This window comes from Erpetoichthys calabaricus, chromosome 3, assembly GCF_900747795.2.
Source record: "Erpetoichthys calabaricus chromosome 3, fErpCal1.3, whole genome shotgun sequence".
In the NCBI taxonomy this organism is placed as follows: Eukaryota; Metazoa; Chordata; class Cladistia; order Polypteriformes; family Polypteridae; genus Erpetoichthys; species Erpetoichthys calabaricus.
Genome location: NC_041396.2, coordinates 24,511,432 through 24,533,879, shown reverse-complemented (window position 1 = coordinate 24,533,879; position 22,448 = coordinate 24,511,432). Strand labels below are relative to the sequence as shown.

Below are 22,448 nucleotides of genomic sequence, written 5' to 3'. Positions count from 1 at the left end.
GGTGTTGTTATTTTGTTCGTTACTTTTAACGTGGCCTGAAGATGATGTAACAATTGACCTCATCACTCCACCATTGTAAAAGATGACGTGATACGCAGATTGACGTCCACACAGTGTGTTGTACAAAATCATCTCCCTAATCGTCCTCTGTCTCTAATTGGCTCGCACACCTTCAGGGGTTTGCCCTTGGTCTGTTACTTTTTCTTATTAATATTTATAACATGGATTTTGGTATAGTTGGTAAACTTATAATATTTACTGACAAGAGTAAGAGTGGAGCAATGGCAGACACTGAGGGAGACAGTTAAAACAATTCAGACAGACCTGGACAAGCTTCAGACCTGGGTGAACTCTTGGAAAATGCAGTTTAATGAGGAAAGGTACCACACAAGGACAAAAAGAACACCAACTCTAAATATGAGATGGCAGACACTGTCCTCTGAAAGGCTTTTAGGGGTGTCACAAACTCGAACAAGAGCCATAGCAAGGTTTGGGGCTGCAAAATTGAATAAAGTGATAGCACTGATGTGCACAAATCGGCGTCCAAAGCAGAACTGAGGGGACAGAGGAAAGGTGGAGGCTTTTAAAGGCCAGTACAGGAAGTGACGTCTAAGGGGCTGGGACCGGAAGGGTCTTCAACCATAGGCTCAGGCCCGGAAATGACATCAGAGGGGCCAGAACCGGAAAGGTCTTTATCTATAGATTCAGACCCGGAAGTGAAGTCAACAGAGCCAGGTGGAATTTCCCGTGAGCGGTCTGGGGAAAAGCAAGAAAAACAATCAGTGCACTCTGCCACATCCCGGTCAGATTCAGAATTGCCCTCATTCAAGCCCTTTAGCTGCCTCCCATGCGTACGTGTGTGACAGCTGACATAACATTTTCATTTCCTATGCAGGGTGCAGAAGTTATTAAAAAGGCAAATAAAATGTTAGGTTATATGGTAAAATGAGCGGAATATAAATCAAGTTATTTTATGCTCAGGCTACATAAAAACACTAGTGAGACAGGTGCCACTGCAACAAGATAATCAATGTTATTCACGTCACCTGTCAGTAGGTTTAATGATGTGACTGATTGTATGTACAATGCACTCGTGAGACCACCTCTGAAGTTTGGTGTGCAGTTCTGGTCACTGCGGTACAAGAAAGACATAACAGCACTTGAAGCTGTGCAGAGTATTGGAAACAAGAGCATCCCAGGACTGAAAGACGTGTCCTACTGTGAGAGACTAAGAGAATTAAACCTGTTTAGTCTTTGTAGTTTTGTAGTCGAAAGAACTTTCCTCTGTACTCAAATAAGTCAGGTGAAAATGCAGAACAGTTCTTAATTTGCACAGATATATGCACGTTCCATGGAGGGAGCACTAAATTAAACAATTCATCCACTTTTCTGCTTTTCTGCTACATTACCTCATCTAATACATCACGTCATCTGACTCAAAATATGTAGAGCTTCGTCCAATCAGCGAGTGCCACCAGTGACTCGTTTTGACTCTCCCATTAATCTGAATATTGCCTTGTAAATTGGGGATACTTCTATTGATTTGAGCATCACTTCATAGGAGGGATGTTTGGGCTTTCCCATCAATTTATTCCCACTTTCTAGAGGGGTGTTTTTTACTCATCTACTTTTCATCTACATTTACCCTTAGTAACTATCTTGGTGGCTCCTCTAAGATGACGCAAAAGCCTTAGGTGCCCAGGCTTGAAACAGCATTTAGCTAACCCTCAGGCGCCGTCGTGAGTGACAGCCTTTCCAGCAGCTCCTTGTATGACTTTATTTTTCTACCTTTTTCTCTATTTCACTGTTCACTCCTACCACTTTCTTTTATGTGGACTCGTTCCCTGGACACTTTTTACTACTTTTTACTACTGTGTGAATTTCCCCTTGGGATTAATAAAGTATCTATCTATCTATCTATCTATCTATCTATCTATCTATCTATCTATCTATCTATCTATCTATCTATCTATCTATCTATCTATCTATCTATCTATCTATCTATCTATCTATCTATCTATCTATCTATCTATCTATCTATTCAGTTCTTATCTTTATGTTATGAAGGATGGCCGGCTTCATATTCCGGCCCTCCAGACCGCCAGGAGGAGCTCTCCCGACAGCATGGACGGGCCCCGAATTCCAGCAGGGCCTCATGGACTATGTAGTTTTTATACACAGCCCTGCTGGATACCCTGGGGACCACTGGGAGTCGCTGTTGGGAGACCCATGGACTCATATATGCCCTATAACCCGGAAGTGCGTCATAATCCCGGGACAGGAAGAAACGACGTGCTTCCGGGGTGAAGATAAGGACTGTTTACCCTGACCCGGAAGGAATAAGGACTTGTGGACTGTTGGGCAGGAACACCTCTGGGTCAGGGAGTATAAAGGACTCTGGGAAAGCCCAGACATTGAGCTGAGCTGGGAGGTAGGGTGGCTAAGTGTCTGGGAGTGGAGGATTGGTAATTGTGATTAGTGATTAGTAGTTATATGAGTAGTGTGGAGTGGAGGGTGCTTTGTGCACGTGATTATTATAAAATAAAAGAAGTCTTGTACTTTTACCTGGTGTTCGGAGTGGTACCTGAGGGTTCAAGAGGTGGATCGATACCTCTACTGTTACAATGTTTAATAATTCATAACTTTATATAAGTATAAACTTGCATTAGATTGTAAGATGATATTATGTATTGATTACAAATATTGATTAAAATTCTATATTTCAAGCAGAGGAGACCACATGGGGACCTAATGCAAGTATTCAAATTCTTTAAAGGAATTCATAAAGTAGATCCAGTAGAATTCTTTCGGCTTAACGGTGAATCACAAACTTAAGGACATCATCGGAAATTAAGGGGAAGAGCATTTCAAACTGAAGCCAGGAGACACTTCTTTTTACAAAGAGTTCTGGGACTCTGGAACAAACTACTGAGATATGGAGTTGAAGAAGAAACCTTGACAACCTTTAAGAAGAATCTGGATGAGAAGTTGGGACAGCTTCAGTGTTAGCTAAGCAAACAGGCTTGATGGACTAAATGGTGTCCTCTCAGTTGTCAAATTTCTTATGTTCTTACGTGTGGTAAGTGTACTGGCCCAAAAATGGCTGCCGTCGCATCATCTGGGTGGTTGCTCCACATTGGTTGTCGTTAAAGTGGCTCCGCTACTGTCTAAGTAAACCACTTTGAGAGTCTAGAAATGTGTTAAATACATTGAACTACCCATCTTGTAAAATGAAGTATTACAGAAGGGAGGCGTTATAGAAATACTACCTTTAGATACGCCTAGTAAGATTTCAGTACTTAAGTATCTGAGATCATAAAAAAATGGTGGTGCTACAAAACATTTTAATTCCTGAAAGTGGTATGGCAAAGAAAAAAAAGATTGGGTATCCCGGCCTAGAACTATCATGCCACATATCTGTCAATAATCTGCTATTGTTCAGAGTCATGCTGTAGGATTGCTGTTAGCAGAAACTGAGATCGAAGTTCATGTCCTGCTTGGCAGCATTGCATTTACACAATCGAGGGGGCCCTGACCTGGTGGTACAACATTTTGAGGGGTATTGGCTTTTAAGAAGTTTGGGGTCCTGGAAGCTGATGGCCCTAACCTAACAAGCGTGTTACTCCACCCCGTGCTGCCTACTACTAAAGGCGTCTCTTGAAAACTGCTAACCCCACAGAAAAGAAGTGGCAATCTGCTCACGTCTGGTGCCCTGCATTTGCATTATTACGTCAGTCATTTATAGTCAGTTACAAGATACTTTACAAAGCAAATAAAAATAAAAGAAAAAGCAAATACTAGAGGAGAAAACAGATCGACGGCTACCACCCTGCTCTCTACTGACAGACATATTGATAACTGTCTCCACTTTGACTGCTTCTTTGAATTCTGCTTCAAAATAAGTTTTGATTTTGAGCTAAACACATGGGGAACACACATGTTGGTGGACTCGTTTTTATGGATAACTGTCACCACCCAGAGCCCTTGCCTAGCTACGATATCAGTTCATAAATTTCTCCTTATGATCCTAAAAGACTCCAATAAATTCCTTTTATCAGTGCAGCAGTGGGCAAAGGGCAAGCACAATACACCAGCATGCCAAGGTCGGCCCATTCACCTTAAATACGCATGGTGCCTTCCACAGGTGCTTCCCAAAGTCAAATGTGTAAGATTTGGCAAAGAGAGAGGTGGTGCGAGGTTTAACCAGCGTTCTAAGCTCAAATCCCAGCCTGCTCTTTGCTCTCCTTGGGTTTGAGCTGGCAGATTCACTGTCTGATGTAATTTTGTGTCATGCAGGGCTGTTGTCTCCTTCACATTTGTTATGGAATAGAAAAAAAGAAAGGTTTAGAAAAACAAAAGATGAAATGAACAAATCAATCCATTAGAAGATGTCTTCGATCTAATTCAGCATCTTGAAAGCAAATATAATAAAGTGGGAAGAGAGTAGAGAGTATAAATAGCCATCTGGTGCTATTAACCAGTTAAAATCAAACATGTGTGACTACAAAGACAGAGAGACAGAGATATTCACGGGCAATCACTGGGAGCTTTCAGGACAGAAGAAGAGGACATGGCAGGCTTAGAGAGAGAGAGAGGGTAGGAGCACACGCTGATACAGGACAAATCAAGATTAGGACCCAAGCGCAGCCATGCAATGAGTGACACCTCAGCACCACACTAGTTCAGATTTAGAATCAAGGTCAATAACAATATCATTTTTAATGTAAGTAAAGGTAAAGTGTTACACTTAGGAAGTAAACCTGTTAGGTTTGAATTGTCACATACATGCGTATGGGAGATGATCTACAGGCTTCAATAGTATCATTTCTCAGCCAGACCAGGGGATGGCGCTGTCAATTGATTCTTTCTCCATTTTTCAAAGACCGTGCCTCTCAGTAACCTCAGCAACGGCCCACCCACTGATGACATCACTTCGGGCACCATTTGATGACGTCACTTCTGGTACCCAGAACCCATCCAGCTGCCACATCAGTTTCTGACTCCTCCTCTTCCTCTACTCCCCCATATTTTTTACACCAGTTTTCATCCTGTTAGTCAGTTCTGTTTTGGAATTCTGTCTCCTAATTTTTTCATTTTTGCTTGCTAATTTTCACATATACGGAGTGGCCATCCCCAAACCCTTTCCTGTGTGCTGCCTATTTTATCATAGGATACAAAATGGGAGATCTGAAAATTGAAAATACACCATTAGAACAATTTAGACGAGAACAGGACATTCAGCCCAACAAAGCTCGCCAGTCCTATCCACTTATTTCTTCCAAAAAAACATCAAGTCGAGTTTTGAAAGTCCCCAACGTCTTACTGTCTACCACACTACCTGGTCGCTTATTCCAAGTGTCTATCGTTCTTTGTGTAAAGAAAAACTTCGTAATGCCATCCATCCATTCATCCTCTTCCGCTTATCCGAGATCGGGTCACGGGGGCAGCAGCTTGAGCAGAGATGCCCAGACTTCCCTCAGTAGTATTATGCATGCGACTTCTGTCAAAATGATTGATAAGTTAAGCCCCGCCCCTTTTGGATTGACGTCACAAACTCCCACCCCCTTCCGGTTTTCCCGGCCGGAAGTCCGGCACTTCCGTGACCCTCGCCCTTCCTGTTTTTACCCCAGGAAACGGCCAAGATCCGTTTGGCGGATGTCCGGCCCTTCCTGGAACCCTCCCATCCTGTTTTTACCCCAGGAAACATCTGTCCCTTCCTTGAACCCTCCCATCCTGTTTTTACCCCAGGAAATGGCCAAGATTTTATTTGATGGATGGGTGCCCCCTCCTTGAACCCGCCCCCACCTCTCCTGAGGACAAGTTTAAGCATGTTAAGGAAGAATCCTCGACATGTCGGGGCAAGTCTATAGCAGACCCTGCCATCCGCACCTCTTGGTGGTCGCAGGCCTTCTGACTTAGAGTTTCCTGCCCACAGTCAGTTAACCCTGAGGACGCCCCCTTCCGCTTCCCCGCCCCTAGAGGAAGAGACCGCCCACACACACACACCGGATGGCCGTCATAGTCATTTTGACTCTGACTCCATCCCCAGGCCAGTCCTTGATCATTTCTCACCGAGGAGAGACAACCACACAAATGTTTCAGCCTGTCCATTCTGCCTTATAGCCATTCCTGACTCTAGTGCTTTGGGTAAGAAAATCTCTGTATCTATTATTTAAAATGTCTATCTAACCTTTTATCTAAGTCAAAATGATTTTCTTCAGCTCACAGACAGTCTCTAAGCTGAAAAAGCCTTTACTTCACCCTGCCGGGTGCTGTCCGGCTCTCTGTCTCGGAGCAGGCTGCCTGTAGTTTCCAAACACAAACTGCCGGGTGAAGCTAGTTCGAAACACAGAGCCTCTTGGAGCAGACCGCTGCGCGTGCACGCAGAGCAGGCAAACTTTCTGATCGCGCAGCCCCAGGAAACTGACAGACCACAAGGCTGTGAGGCACTGGGACATCGTCCTGCGCACATGCGTATCAGGAGCTAAACCCCCCATGAGATGAAAAAGTATTTAATGATAACGAGATCGATATAAGATCTGTAAAATAACAGGCAACAGGATCCTTTTAAAGAACGTTTGAGACGTATAAATTTCAAACCCGGAGTTATATATTTAAAAAATCCCTGCCAAGTGAAATTGTCTTAAGCACCTCAGCAAGGCCTTTGGGAGCTCACAAGCATCTGAGCTTTAAGCCCGTATCAGATCGTTCGGGGCAGTGTGAAAAAAAGGTCTCACCTTGTGATATTAAAAGATTTCGAATGCTTACAAAGTTGACTTTTAAAATACGGATGTAAACCCGAACAATACACGGATGTCCACGGTCATCAGCTCTGACAACCTGAAGCTAAGGGGGGTGGGGGTGTAGCTATTAGGCAGGCTCAATCCTTATGCATACACAAAAGATGTTCACACATAATTACTTTAACATAAGGTTCACTTTGAAACACACTTAAAGTGACGCCAGACATTTGCTAAAAATAAATCTACGCATAACAAAGGCTAATTTTTAAAAAATACAGGACTTTTCGGTGTACGGCCAAAGGTTTAAATGTAAGTATTTGTTACAGACTATTCTGCACAGAGCACCGACAGTCAATATAACGATAAGACCCGTTCATGATTATTATAAGTGTTAAACGAGCATGTTTTAAAACGGAGGGATGAATCCTTATATTTTATACTTAATATTTCCAAGTTGACTCTCCGGTAATTCCCTTTTAAAAATATTTGTTTACAATGTGCAGGAATTATCAGCATGTTAATTACACACAATGCTTGTGTAGGAGCGCGCTCGTGTGTATAAATTGTAGGCTACCATTTTATATTTCTATCTCTCTATCTACGTGTACGACGATTAATGTTCATAGGACTGAAGCAAACAATATTAGTTTTTTTTCCCCTCTTACAGAAACGGGCTTTACATTTAATTAAGTTTTGTCTCGGCGTCTGAAATTCAAACAGGTTCTCTTCTCTGAGAATATTCAGGCCTGGTTTAAAAGAGCAGGCATGATGTGTAATAGCTCGGACATAAGACGTCAGTATTCTGAACTATGTAGTCATTTGCGGTAACTGGTTGTTTTAAAAGTCTGATAACGAAACATTTATGCTTTATAAAAATTCTCATTTTGACAGCCAGCTGGAGACAGATTGACTGAACCCTGAACACGGACCCAGGAATTTATATCTTAATACACAGGGGCTCTGAGATCAGGCTGTCTGTTTTTATATAAGTCTTTAGATTTTAAAAAGTTTGCTTGCGAGTGTATTCATAGTTATACCCGAGATCCTATTAAACCAGTAATGAAAGGAATGGACGTGTTTAATAGGGGTCCGAGAAAACCCTCCTTTCTGATTTAAAAGGGTTTTTAACGGTAATTTTCTATTGCAGAGTTTTTAAACGGTGCAACGAGCCTTCTTCAGCAGAGGGTTGAGTGCGTGTGTTACTGGGGTATGTTTTAAGCTACTTTACCAGGCACAGAATATCCAATATATTAACACGGTACTAGTCAGGATTTCACTTTGTTTTTTAATCTGGTACCTCCTTTTTCCATCTTGTGCATTGTTCAGTAAACCTTATTTTAGTGGATCAGAACATTTTTTTTTGGTGTATCAGAACATTTTGCTTACACCCCAATCATTATTCTCTTTAGGTTTTTAACTGTTATACTTGCATTTTATAAGTTTCAGCAGTCCTTGTTTCTGTGACAGTAACTTAATCATATGGTGTAAAAATCCAGACTACTCACTTTTTAAAAGCTCTGAATTTACCAATTCAACCAATATGTCAGCTTTGGATCCATTTCACCAAGGCAATTGGGGGCTTCCTCTTTGTAGATTTTAGTTTGAAGGGACAGCATTTCTCAACCTTTAAAACTGTGTTATGAAAACTTGGGTCGCAAATACGCAATCGTGTCCCCTAAGTCGTTTTCTTTTTAAGTAATGATATAACATAGAGGCAAGTTTTATTATACCTACTTAACTTTTATCGACATTTATCTAACTCTATATTTATTTTTCTAGTATCAGAATGTAGTTTGAGTTAATTTGTTTTGGTGTCAATAGATGTATTTTTCATATTTTCGATTCTTGTTTTCTTTTTGTCATGTCGTGCCCCCCTAGGGGGACAGCCCCACAGTTTGAGAACCACTGTGTAGGGGATGATTTGTAAAACACTCTGCTTCACTTCAAGTTAAAGTAGATTTGCTCGGTTATTCAGCTGTCCATTTTTGTTATAAATTGTATTTAGTCTCTCTTTATTTACTAAATGTTTTATATGTTGAATAGAAAACAGTTATCTTGTTCAGGTTTTAACTTAAAACAGCATTTTCATCATCAGGCTATGAACACTTTGATACTCAGGGGGGGCTTTGTATAAAACAAAGTTTTAGAAATTCTCTTACTGCTTGGTAATAGCCTTCCATTTTACCGCAGTTATAAGCCCCTGAAAAATAAGAATGGTTATAGTACGTTATATAAGCCTATACACTACAGGGCTGATTAGGCTTATTTTGGACATGTTAGGCAAATCAGGAAGGAAAATGTTTTAGTGAATAGTTACATAATATCTATTACCAGTAACGGCGTACTGCACGATAACGTGCAGTGAATACACTTGACTTGAGCATTTATAGTATTTCTGCTCTTTCTCTGGACGTGTAGCATTCGTCTGCTCAGAGGATGAGGGGCTTGCTGCTTCCTGAGCAGCTCTTTTTTTTTTTTTTTCTCCACCCTAGCGGCCCTCGGCTTCTCACGCATGCGCAGCACGGCCGCCCTGCTGCGCAGTGCCGAGAATTGATTCAACAATAAAATAAAAAAGAGTAATAAAATCATCACCCGAAAGCGGATAGTAGCCGTCACGTAGTACATGTGTAACAAATTTCAAGTCAATAGGTTAGCGAGCTACAGGTGATTTAAAATCCTGGACAGACAAACGAACAGCCACGTTAGCTTATTATAGAAGAAGATATGTGTTAGCACAAGGATTACAAGTTTACTAAAACTGTGAGGTTTATTCTTTCTTTTAGGTAATCCAAGTTACATAGGACATCTAGCCTTGAAAATGGCTTTTCCCCCTCTGTTTGTGAAAAAACCATCCTTTGTTTGAGTCGCATTCAGGGTGAAGGGGATGTAAGTTTGAACTGTGATTCCAAGAGTCAAGAAGTGGTTGCATTCTTCTTGATTACAAGTCAAAGGCCCGGGGTTTGTGCGGTGATCATGGTCAAGGGCAGAGTTAAGCTAGACATTATTATTATTCCAAAATGAAACATTGACTCGCCCAAAAAGTCAACTTTGTAAGCATTCGAAATCTTTTAATATCACAAGGTGAGACCTTTTTTTCACACTGCCCCGAACGATCTGATACGGGCTTAAAGCTCAGATGCTTGTGAGCTCCCAAAGGCCTTGCTGAGGTGCTTAAGACAATTTCACTTGGCAGGGATTTTTTAAATATATAACTCCGGGTTTGAAATTTATACGTCTCAAACGTTCTTTAAAAGGATCCTGTTGCCTGTTATTTTACAGATCTTATATCGATCTCGTTATCATTAAATACTTTTTCATCTCATGGGGGGTTTAGCTCCTGATACGCATGTGCGCAGGATGATGTCCCAGTGCCTCACAGCCTTGTGGTCTGTCAGTTTCCTGGGGCTGCGCGATCAGAAAGTTTGCCTGCTTTGCGTGCACGCGCAGCGGTCTGCTCCAAGAGGCTCTGTGTTTCGAACTAGCTTCACCCGGCAGTTTGTGTTTGGAAACTACAGGCAGCCTGCTCCGAGACAGAGAGCCGGACAGCACCCGGCAGGGGTGAAGTAAAGGCTTTTTCAGCTTAGAGACTGTCTGTGAGCTGAAGAAATCATTTTGACTTAGATAAAGGATTAGATAGATATTTTAAATAATAGAGTTTCTTGCCCAAAGCAATAGAGACAGGAATGGCCCCAAGAGGCTTGGATGGTAGGGGCCCTTCCTTAACATGTTGGTGTGTGTGTGTGTGTGTGTGTGTGTGTGTGGAGGCGATCTCTCCTCGGGCTACAGGCAGAGGCCTCTGCTCCGAGACAGACAGCCGGACAGCACCCGGCGGGGTGAAGTAAAGGCTTTTTCAGCTTAGAGACTGTCTGTGAGCTGAAGAAAATCATTTTGACTTAGATAAAAGGTTAGATAGACATTTTAAATAATAGATACAGAGATTTTCTTACCCAAAGCACTAGAGTCAGGAATGGCTATAAGGCAGAATGGACAGGCTGAAACATTTGTGTGGTTGTCTCTCCTCGGTGAGAAATGATCAAGGACTGGCCTGGGGATGGAGTCAGAGTCAAAATGACTATGACGGCCATCCGGTGTGTGTGTGTGGGCGGTCTCTTCCTCTAGGGCGGGGAAGCGGAAGGGGGCGTCCTCAGGGTTAACTGACTGTGGGCAGGAAACTCTAAGTCAGAAGGCCTGCGACCACCAAGAGGTGCGGATGGCAGGGTCTGCTACAGACTTGCCCCGACATGTCGAGGATTCTTCCTTAACATGCTTAAACTTGTCCTCAGGAGAGGTGGGGGCGGGTTCAAGGAGGGGGCACCCATCCATCAAATAAAATCTTGGCCATTTCCTGGGGTAAAAACAGGATGGGAGGGTTCAAGGAAGGGACAGATGTTTCCTGGGGTAAAAACAGGAAGGGCGAGGGTCACGGAAGTGAGGGACTTCCGGCCGGGAAAACCGGAAGGGAGCGGGAGTTTGTGACGTCAATCCAAAAGGGGCGGGGCTTAACTCATCAATCATTTTGACAGAAGCCGTATGCATAATACTACTTCCCTCTCCCCAGCCACTTCTTCTAGCTCTTCCGGGAGAATCCCAAGGCGTTCCCAGCCAGCCGAGAGACATAATAATAATAATAATAATAATAATAATTCCCCTTGGGATTAATTAAAGTATCTATCTATCTATCTATCTATCTATCTATCTATCTATCTATCTATCTATCTATCTATCTATCTATCTATCTATCTATCTATCTATCTATCTATCTATCTTGTCCCTCCAGCATGTCCTGGGTCTTCCCCGGGGCCTCCTCCTGGTTAGACAGGATAGATATTTAAACTTCATAATGTTTGTGTGAAATTTACCCCTTAACAAGTTTCCAACTGTGTTCATGTTTTCTTGATGAACTCATTTTAAAATAACAGTCTCGATCCACTGGACTAATTCCCTTCATAATTTTAAACACTTCAATCATGTCACCTCTTAATCTTCTTTAAATTTTCTTCACTCAGCTCTTTTAATCTTTCTTCATAATTCATCCCCTGTAGCCCCTCTAATTAGCCCAGTTGCTCTTCTCTGGACCTTTTCTAGTGCTGTTATGTCCTTTTTGTAGCCTGGAGACCAAAACTGCACCCAGTACTTCAGATGAGGCCTCACCAGTGAGTTATAAAGCTTGAGCAGAACCTCCTGTGACTTGTACTCCACACATCAAGGTGCTATATAACCTGAAATTCTGTTAGCCTTCTTAATGGTGTCTGAACACTGTCAGGAAGTCGATAGCTTAGAGTCCAATATGACTTTAATCTGGCAGCCCAACATGGAGGGGGTGGGCACTGGTGGGGTGTTGCTTTTGTTATTGCTTTTTTGCGTAGCCTGAAGATCAGCGATTGGTGGATTCCTTTTAGTGTACTCCTTTTTCATTTTATCAAAAAAATAAATTCAGCAGAATATTTCACTGACAGATAATTGCAAAAATATAATTTCCCTAGTATTGTTCTGAAAGGTAAATATGGACAAGTTAGAAAATGGAACTGCCACAGGGTCCTTGTATGTTCTTGGTCTGACATATAAAGTGTCCTTTTGTATTGAAAGCAGAACAAAATAATTCAAATTAGAAAAATGTAAATTAGGAGACTGCATTCCAGAATGATACAACTTTTTATGACATGATACATAAACATATTCCTGCAGGCAAGCGTGAGGAGTCAATGAATAAAATCTGTGACTAAATTAAATTCTAACCTTTCTTTCTTTTGCAAAAACATAACAGTGGTGACCTCAGTCCTCATTTGAAGCTACGCCTCACCATTATAGGCAGCTTGATGGGAGACAAAAGGCAGAACACAGACACAGACAGACGCTAATCCTCCTGTCAGGCTGATAGCCACGTTTAGAAACATTAAGAGAATGTGCGTTGGCTGGAACAGCTAAACGAATATCGACAAACGTTAAAAGGGCTCTTAAAATAATAACAGAACAAAAACAGATTTATCGCAGTCATTTTCTATTGTGGTTGACCACCTGCCATTTGCTTGCTGTAAATTGGCTTTTAAAAAGGAACACTAAAGGATCATCCCATTTGTAGGAGGTTCATGTTCAAGTTCAAGGATGTTGTCACGTGCACAGGAAGAGTGGAATTCTTACTTACACATCTGACTAATCTATCTATCTATCTATCTATCTATCTATCTATCTATCTATCTATCTATCTATCTATCTATCTATCTATCTATCTATCTATCTATCTATAATATAGTGCCTTTCAAATATCTATCTATCTATCTATCTATCTATCTATCTATCTATCTATCTATCTATCTATCTATCTATCTATCTATCTATCTATAATATAGTGCATTTTACATTATCTATCTATCTATCTATCTATCTATCTATCTATCTATCTATCTATCTATCTATCTATCTATAATATAGTGCATTTTACATTATCTATCTATCTATCTATCTATCTATCTATCTATCTATCTATCTATCTATAATATAGTGCATTTTACATTATCTATCTATCTATCTATCTATCTATCTATCTATCTATCTATCTATCTATCTATCTATCTATAATATAGTGCCTTTCACATATCTATCTATCTATCTATCTATCTATCTATCTATCTATCTATCTATCTATCTATCTATCTATCTATAATATAGTGCATTTTACATTATCTATCTATCTATCTATCTATCTATCTATCTATCTATCTATCTATCTATCTATCTATCTATCTATAATATAGTGCATTTTACATTATCTATCTATCTATCTATCTATCTATTATATAGTGCCTTTCACATATCTATCTATCTATCTATCTATCTATCTATCTATCTATCTATCTATCTATCTATCTATCTATCTATCTATCTATCCTATTATATAGTGCCTTTCACGTATCTATCTATCTATCTATCTATCTATCTCATCTATCTATCTATCTATCTATCTATCTATCTATCTATCTATCTGTTATATAGTGCCTTTCAAATCTATCTATCTATCTATCTATCTATCTATCTATCTATCTATCTATCTATCTATCTATCTATCTATCTATCTATTATATAGTGCCTTTCACATATCTATCTATCTATCTATCTATCTATCTATCTATCTATCTATCTATCTATCTATTATATAGTGCCTTTCACATATCTATCTATCTATCTATCTATCTATCTATCTATCTATCTATCTATCTATCTATCTATAATATAGTGCATTTTACACTATCTATCTATCTATCTATCTATCTATCTATCTATCTATCTATCTATCTATCTATCTATCTATCTATTATATAGTGCCTTTCACATATCTATCTATCTATCTATCTATCTATCTATCTATCTATCTATCTATCTATCTATCTATCTATTATATAGTGCCTTTCACGTATCTATCTATCTATCTATCTATCTATCTATCTATCTATCTATCTATCTATCTATCTATCTATCTATCTATCTATCTATCTGTTATATAGTGCCTTTCAAATCTATCTATCTATCTATCTATCTATCTATCTATTATATAGTGCCTTTCACATATCTATCTATCTATCTATCTATCTATCTATTATATAGTGCCTTTCACATATCTATCTATCTATCTCCTTCCTGTTTTGCTGTCGCTGTGCATGCTGGATGGTTGTTTCGCGTGTTTGCGAGTGTGCCTCTTGGTGGACACGGTGCGGTGAGTGTGGTGTTTCTTTTTTCTTCTGATATTCTATTTTCTTATTTCTATCTTTCTTTGGTGTAAACAGCTAAAACTTGTTTTGTACTGAGTGGCTTAGGCCACGGCAGCCGTAATGGCTGCGAATCTTGAGCGTCTGAGCTGCCGCCATGGGATTAAACTTATTTCGGAGGAGTTTGTCCCTTTGGAGGCGGGGGTGTTGGCGATAGGCGAAGTGGTAGGCTGTGAGAATATCAAGTCGGCTTCACGAATTAGCGGGTCTATCGTTGCTTTCCTGAGCTCTGAAGATTTAGTTCCCATTGTGGTTGAGAAAGGGGTTGTTATAAATGGCTCCTTTGTACAGGTTTCCCCTTTAGCCGTCCCGTCCCGCAGAGTGACGATTTCGAATGCGCCGCCTTTTCTCAAGAATGAAACCATAGCAAAAGAGTTGGAGCGGCATGGACGTTTGGTGTCTAAAATTCGATATATTCCTTTAGGTTGTAAATCGCCAGATTTAAAACATGTCTTGTCTTTTAGGAGACAAGTTTATATGGTTTTAAATAGAATGGACGATGATTTAAACGTGGCAATGAAGTTCAGAGTGGACGGTTTTGATTATGTAATTTTTGTCACTTCGAATGAAATTAGATGTTTTGGGTGCGGGAGTGAAGCCCATTTAATCAAACAGTGTCCTGAGAGGCAACATGGGCACAAGAAAACTGACCATGCAGTTACGGAAAAAGAAGGGCAGGAAGTGAAAGATCGTCCTGTAGTGGCTGATGGCGCAGAGGCGCTTGTAGAGGCGCGGGGCGTTAAGAATAGAAATGCCTCAAGATCTGAGGGGCAAGGGGATCAGGTGCCTCCCAGGGATGAGCCGAATGAAGGCGGTAGTGAGACTGTAGGTCAGACAGCAGCAGCAGCAGAAAGTGTGTGGGGAGACATAGACATGGACGAGGGAGGCAGCAACGAGCCTGAAGAAAAAGGTGAATTTAAACGTCCTGCTCAAAAGAGGCAAGGTGAAAGAGAAGAGCGGGCACGTAAGAAACTTGTTTTAAGTCAGGGCTCGGGGGTCATTGGAGAGGATCCCGCCTATGGTCCTTGTCAGGAGGATTTTCCCGTCTTCGCGGAGACGGCCGATGACGGTTCAATTGCGGGGAATGTCGGGGAAGAGACCGATGACGGTAATATCTCCGATGGGTTTGCTGCCTCGGAGCCCCCAGAGTTAAAAGCCAGGGGGGGCTACAGCGCTCAGAGTGTAAAAGAGTTTTTGGTGAACACCGCCGGTAAAAAGGGGGTGGACGTGGCTGAGTTTTTCCCAGACATTGAGCTCTTTATATCGTCTGTCCGTGGGTTGCGGCGGGACAAAGCAGCCTCCGCGATGTTTGACGTTAAAGAGCTCGTGAGGCTCAAGAATTTAACCAGTAAACTGAGGAAACAGTCTAATTTAAACACCCCCTAATGGCTAAGCCCCCTGTTAAATCCACTCCACAGTATTTGTGGTGGTCCCTGTGTTTCATTGTGTGTTCATCCATATATTTAGGTATTAGGGCAAGTGTACAAATAGGAACCCTAAATATTAATGGGGGGAGAAGTGCAGATAAGAGGGTCGCACTTTTTGATTTTATAAGACAAAAAGGTTTGAATGTCACCTTTCTACAAGAAACTCACATTGATGAGCAAAATCAGTGGGAGTGGAGCAGGGATTGGAAAGGGGACATTTTCTTTAGCAATGGGACAAATGTTAGTGCTGGAGTGGCCATTTTATTTCTTGGTGGGCTGCAAGTAGAAGTCTGCAGGACTGATGAGTTGGTGAAAGGGAGACTCTTGAAAGTGACAGTAAAACTTCAAGGCAGCGTTGTCACTTTTATTAACGTGTACGCCCCGAATGAGGGTGAGGAGAGGCTCCAGTTCTTTAACAAATTAAGAGATCTTTTATCAAAGTGTGACCCTGAGGAAGTGGTGGTGTTAGGAGGGGATTTTAACTGTACACTTGACTCAAGGATGGATAGAAACAATGGACTGGAACCGCACCCTCGCTCAGCGCGAGCTCTGGGAAAAATAATTAAGGACGTTGGGCTGGAAGATGTGTGGAGGTCTAAAAATGGGGCCTGTCGGCAATACACGTGGGGGAGGACGAGTGGAAACACGATCTCAATGGCGAGACTCGATCATTTTTACAGTTTTAAGCACCTGTTAGGGTTATTTAAAGTGTGCTCTATTGTGCCTACTGGCTTCTCCGATCACAGTCTGGTGTGTTGTTCACTTCTTTTTAACGTGTACAGACCCCGTAGTCCATACTGGCATTTTAACACACTCCTCCTCAAAGATCAGAATTTTAAAGAGTTGTTTGTTCATTTCTGGGGAGGTTGGAAGGCTATGAAGAAGGAGTTCACCAGCTTACAACAGTGGTGGGAGGTTGGGAAGAGTCACATCTGGGCTTTGTGTCAGGAGTATACCAGAAATGTCACCAAAGTATTGCGGTCAGAAATGGCAGCTTTGGAAAATCAAATAGCTGAGCTTCAACAACAACTAGAGAAGGGTCCAAATGAGCAGCTGCAGGCGAGCCTGACTACTGCTAAACTGGGGTTGGCCCACCTGCTTGAGACCAGGGCTCAGGGGGCTTTAGTGAGGGCCCACTTTCAGCGGTTGACTGAGATGGATGCACCAACGCAGTATTTGTTTGGTTTAGAGAAAAAAAACTCACAGAGTAAACTCTTACATTGTATAAGAACACCTGATGGCAGAGAGACACAAGAGCCCAGTGAGATAAGGCAGGTGGTCCGTGAATTTTATGAACTTTTGTTTGCTGCAGATGGAGATGGTGGCAGTGAAGACCAACAGGCCTTTTTGCAGGACTTACCGCAACTTCCCAACGCAGACGTGGCAGATCTAAATAGTGAGGTGACCTTTGCAGAACTCACCACAGCCCTGGGACAGCTGAACACAGGGAAGGTTCCGGGAATCGATGGCATTCCAGTGGAATTTTACAAAGAGTTCTGGGATGTCATTGGTCTGGACTTGTTAGAAGTGTTTCGGTGGAGTTTTAAAACTGGTTTGTTACCTCAAAGCTGCCGTAGAGCTGTGATCACGCTGCTGCCGAAGAAGGGAGACTTGTGTCTCATTAAGAACTGGCGGCCAGTGTCTCTCTTATGCGCAGACTATAAAGTTCTCTCCAAAGCCTTAGCCAACAGGATGGTCCAAGTTTTAGGGAGACTGGTGCATCCTGATCAGAATTACTGCGTCGCTGGCAGGTCCATTTTTAATAACATTTTTTTAATTCGGGACATTTTATCTGCTGCAAAACTGTTTGGTTTTTGGACTGGTCTTATATTTCTTGACCAGGAAAAAGCTTTGATAGGGTCAGTCACTCTTTTTTATGGAATGCCATGAAGGCTTTTGGGTTTGGGGAGTCTTTTATTAATTATATTCGATTGCTTTATAGTGACATTTCTGGTATAATTAAGGTCAATGGTGGTTTGTGCGCACCTTTCAGCGTCAAAAGAGGAGTCAGACAGGGCTGCTCTTTGTCCGGTATGTTGTATGCTCTGGCATTGGAGCCATTCCTGGTGCACCTGAGGAAGGTGCTGACTGGTCTCACCATCCCCAACTGCAACATGGACCCTGTGAAAGTCACGGCTTATGCTGATGATCTCGCAGTTGTCATCAAAGACCAGAAGGATTTGAATGAACTAACGAACTGTCTGCGAAATTACAGTAAAGCGTCTTCGGCCAAAATTAACTGGAATAAAAGCAGTGCAGTGCTGGTTGGGAACTGGACAGGATGTAGTCCTCCTCGACTGGAAGGGGGGTCTGCAGTGGACCACTGGGGGTTTCCTGTACTTGGGAGTCCATATCGGAGATGATCACTACATCCAAAAGAACTGGGAGGGTTTGTTGGACAAGGTTACAGCTCGGCTTGCTAAGTGGAAGTGGATCCTCCCTCAGTTATCTTATAGAGGACGGATGCTGGTAATTAATAATCTGGTGACCTCCAGCCTGTGGCACAAATGTATTTGTCTGCAACCTCCACTTGTGCTTGTTCAGCAGATACAAGAAGCAATCATGGATTTCTTTTGGAATGGTACCCATTGGATACGGAAGGGCGTTGTATTCTTGCTGTTGGATGAAGGCGGACAAGGACTTGTTGACATTACCAGCAGGATTGCTGCTTTCCGCCTTCAGAACATTCAGAAACTGCTGTACCCTGTTGAGCAGAGCCAGTGGATGAACTTGGCCGTACTTTTCTTTAAACAGGCCAGGCATATGGGACTTGGTAAAAGTTTACTGCTGTGCCATTTTGATAAGATTGGGACTTTACATGTGCCAGAGTTTTATAAAAGCCTTCTAGCAGCGTGGCAACTGCTGTCGATAAAAAAGGACTGTGATGTCCTTTCCTCTTTTTGGGTCCTTGATGAACCGCTGCTCTACAATCCTGCTGTTGGCACTGCTACAGGACTTTCTGAAAATTTTATTCAGCATTTCATAATACATAGAATAACCACAATAAAGGACATAATTGACTGGGAAAATTACACTTGGAAAAGTGCACAGGTGTTAGCAGAGGAGACAGGAGTTCACTCAGTGCACCTCATGGAGAAGTTTCTGTGTAAGATAAGATCATCACTGGACAGGGAATCCATGACACTCCTGCACAGAATGTTCACCTCACGACTGAAGCCAACTGACGAAACGCCTTTTCCAACGCTTACTGTATCTCCAGCTGTTGAACTGAGGGACGGTGTGACCGCAGTTTTAGCCTTACGTTCTCTTGAGGCGTTATCTCTGCCTCCGGTGCCGGGGAAGCAGCTCTACAGGATCTTAATGAAGGTGAACAACCAGGAACAGCTGAGGACACGAAGACACGACACACCTTGGAGAGACAAACTCGGAGCCCCTCAAGGACTGAACCCCGCCTGGAGGTCGTTGTACAAGCCACCATTGGCCAGTAGGGTGGGAGACCTGCAGTGGAGGTTGGTGCATGGGATACTAGCGGTGAACTCCTTCTTATCGATTATATGTCCGGGGGTTTCTGATTGCTGTCCTTTCTGTGGTCTGCGGGAAACTGTGTTTCATGCTTTTATGTACTGTGAGAGACTCCAGAGCTTCTTTAGTGTAATTGAAAGAATAGTAGAAGGGCTGGGGGTCCCGTATAATAGCACGGTGTTTGTGTTTGGGGTGAGAATTACACGACAAACAAGAGAGAATATGAACTTAATTAATTTTATTATCTATTAATTTGGCTTTCTTGACATTGATCAACAGTAAAAGACTTTTTAGTGTCAAAGAGAAAGCAGATCACTGCAAAGTGGTCTAAATTAATCACAAATATTAAATACAAGGTATTTAATCGGACAAGTCATCAGTCTTCGGGTAACATACAACACCACCCCAGTTATCCAATAAAATATGGATGAATGCTAAAAACTTGCATAAAATGGATGGCTGCTATAGTGGCGATGCTGCACAGAGAAGGTGGGTACTGACACAATGAAAGAGATCGGATGATGTTACTAGGGATGAGCAACACTCACAGTGGTCAGAGAAGGGCTCTGAACAAATGACTGATGGAAGTAATAATAGTAATTCTTTACATTTATATTGCACTTCTCTCAATACTCAAAGCACAGGACACAAACCTGTGATCTCCTCACTGCAAGGCAGCAGCCCTACCGCTGTGCCACCTCGCTCTTTGATTCAGACAACGTGGGTTCACAGCTCATCACTGACACTTCACCACACTTCAAATGTTCAAACAGAGGTGCTCTGTGGTGCGAGTCCACAGCAATTCATTTGGTGATCCGTGTGGGATTTGCACTCTGGGTAGGTGGAGTGTAGTGGAGATGCTGCACAGAGAAGGTGGGAGCTGACACAGAGAGAGAGATCAGCTGATATCACCAGGTAAGCGCACCACTCACCGTGGGTAGAGATGGGCTCTGTGCCCCTGACAGATGAAGCTCTTAATTTAGCTCACCTCTGAACCAGAAACAGGCGTTCACAGTTCACACTGGAACTTTACCAAAGTGCTTTGAAATCTGTAAAAACAAAAGTGTTTAGTGAATGAAATAGCAGAACATGTGTACACGATCAACACTGGCGACACACTGACAGTATCCTAGGGGTGTGATTGGGGATTGGTGAGTGAGTGATGCCCACATTCCCACTGTCACCAGCTCCTCAACAACTTGCTCAGTACAGTCGAGGTTAGAAGTATAGCATTTGCAAGACTGGTACAGCATTCATGGCAAAGCTTTTATGAATTATAAATAAAGGAATGTACCCTGTATTACTCTCACAGATTCACATCAAATAATGCAGAACCTCGGTAAATTGAGACGTGGATAATCGTTGATATACTGTACTTTTTCCAACTGACACCAGAGAATGTCTGATTGATGTATTCAACAAGTGCAAGAACAATACAATAATTTGAATGTTATTAGTTAAAATCGATTGTGTTTACTCATTATTAGAACTTAGGTGAAGATCAGACCATATTTTAAGATAAACGAATGCATAAATGTAGCTACCGTATATACTCACGTATAAGTTGGGTCTTGAAACCCTAAAAATCGATCATAAAATCAGACCCTGACTTAAACGCCCGTTCAAAAATGCGACACTTACATTTTTTTTTTTACATCTTCTTGCCTCCTTTAATCTCGCATCAGTTTCTGAGACGTATCGAATTTTGTTGTAGCAGCGCAGTTACCAATTTCTTTCGCTACTTCAACGACATTTAATTTAAAACCAGCTTTATATTTTCTTCTGATCGAATGCTCCATCGTAGATAAGGGATGCTCTTACGATAAAGGTGTATGAGGGTGTGAGATACAAAAAACACAAAACAGTGCAAGCGTTGCTTAGGAATATTTCGGTTATTACTGTGTGGTCACGTAGGCACGAGATTACATGAGAGAGAGAGAGAGAGAGATCAAGAGCACACGCTGATACAGCACATTGCTGCACCCACATCTCTCAGGTGGGCGTCAGCATATCATAATCTTTTGTACCAATAGCGTGAGTTTTCTGCATTCGACTTATACGACTGACATTATAAATACCAGAAATTATACGGTAAAATCAAGTCCCAACTTATATGTGGGAGAACTTATCAGTGAGAATACAGCTGCTAGTCATAAAATTAGAATATCATGACAAAGTTGATTTATTTCAGTAATTCCATTCAAAAAGTGAAACTTGTATATCAGATTCATTCATTACACACAGACTGATGTATTTCAAATGTTTATTTCTTTTAATGTTGATGATTATAACTGACAACTAATGAAAGTCCCAAATTCAGTATCTCGGAAAATTAGAATATCAATTAAGACCAATGCAAAAAAAGGATTTTTAGAAATGTTGGCCAACTGAAAGGTACGAACATGAAAAGTATGAGCATGTACAGCACTCAATATTTAGTTGGGGCTCCTTTGGCCTGGATTACTGCAGCAATGCGGTGTGGCATGGAGTCGATCAGTCTGTGGCACTGCTCAGGTGTTATGAGAGCCCATGTTGCTCTGATAGTGGCCTTCAGCTCTTCTGAATTGTTGGGTCTGGCGTATTGCATCTTCCTCTTCACAATACCCCATAGATTTTCTATGGGGTTAAGGTCAGGCGAGTTTGCTGGCCATTCAAGAACAGGGATGCCATGGTCCTTAAACCAGGTACTGGTAGCTTTGGCACTGTGTGCAGGTGCCAGGTCCTGTTGGAAAATTAAATCTGCATCTCCATAAAGTTCATCAACAGCAGGAAGCATGAAGTGCTCTAAAACTTCCTGGTAGACGGCTGCGTTGACCTTGGACCTCAGAAAACACCATGGACCAACACCAGCAGATGACATGGCACCCCAAACCATCACTGACTGTGGAAACTTTACACTGGACCTCACGCAACATGGATTCTGTGCCTCTCCTCTCTTCCTCCAGACTCTGGGACCTTGATTTCCAAAGGAAATGCAAAATTTACTTTCATCAGAGAACATAACTTTGGACCACTCAGCAGCAGTCCAAAGGCGA

General features: G+C 41.9%; 1 protein-coding gene across 1 annotated transcript in view; it reads right to left on the bottom strand.

The window, feature by feature from the left end:
- The window catches only part of slc25a55a (solute carrier family 25 member 55a), a 640,168-nt gene extending 617,921 nt beyond the window's left edge, over positions 1-22,247 (bottom strand). The window contains exon 1 of the mRNA XM_051924474.1: positions 22,236-22,247. The gene's annotated coding sequence lies outside the window, so the exon portion shown is untranslated. The remainder of the gene's footprint in view (positions 1-22,235) is intronic.
- Between the last annotated feature and the right edge of the window lie 201 nt (positions 22,248-22,448).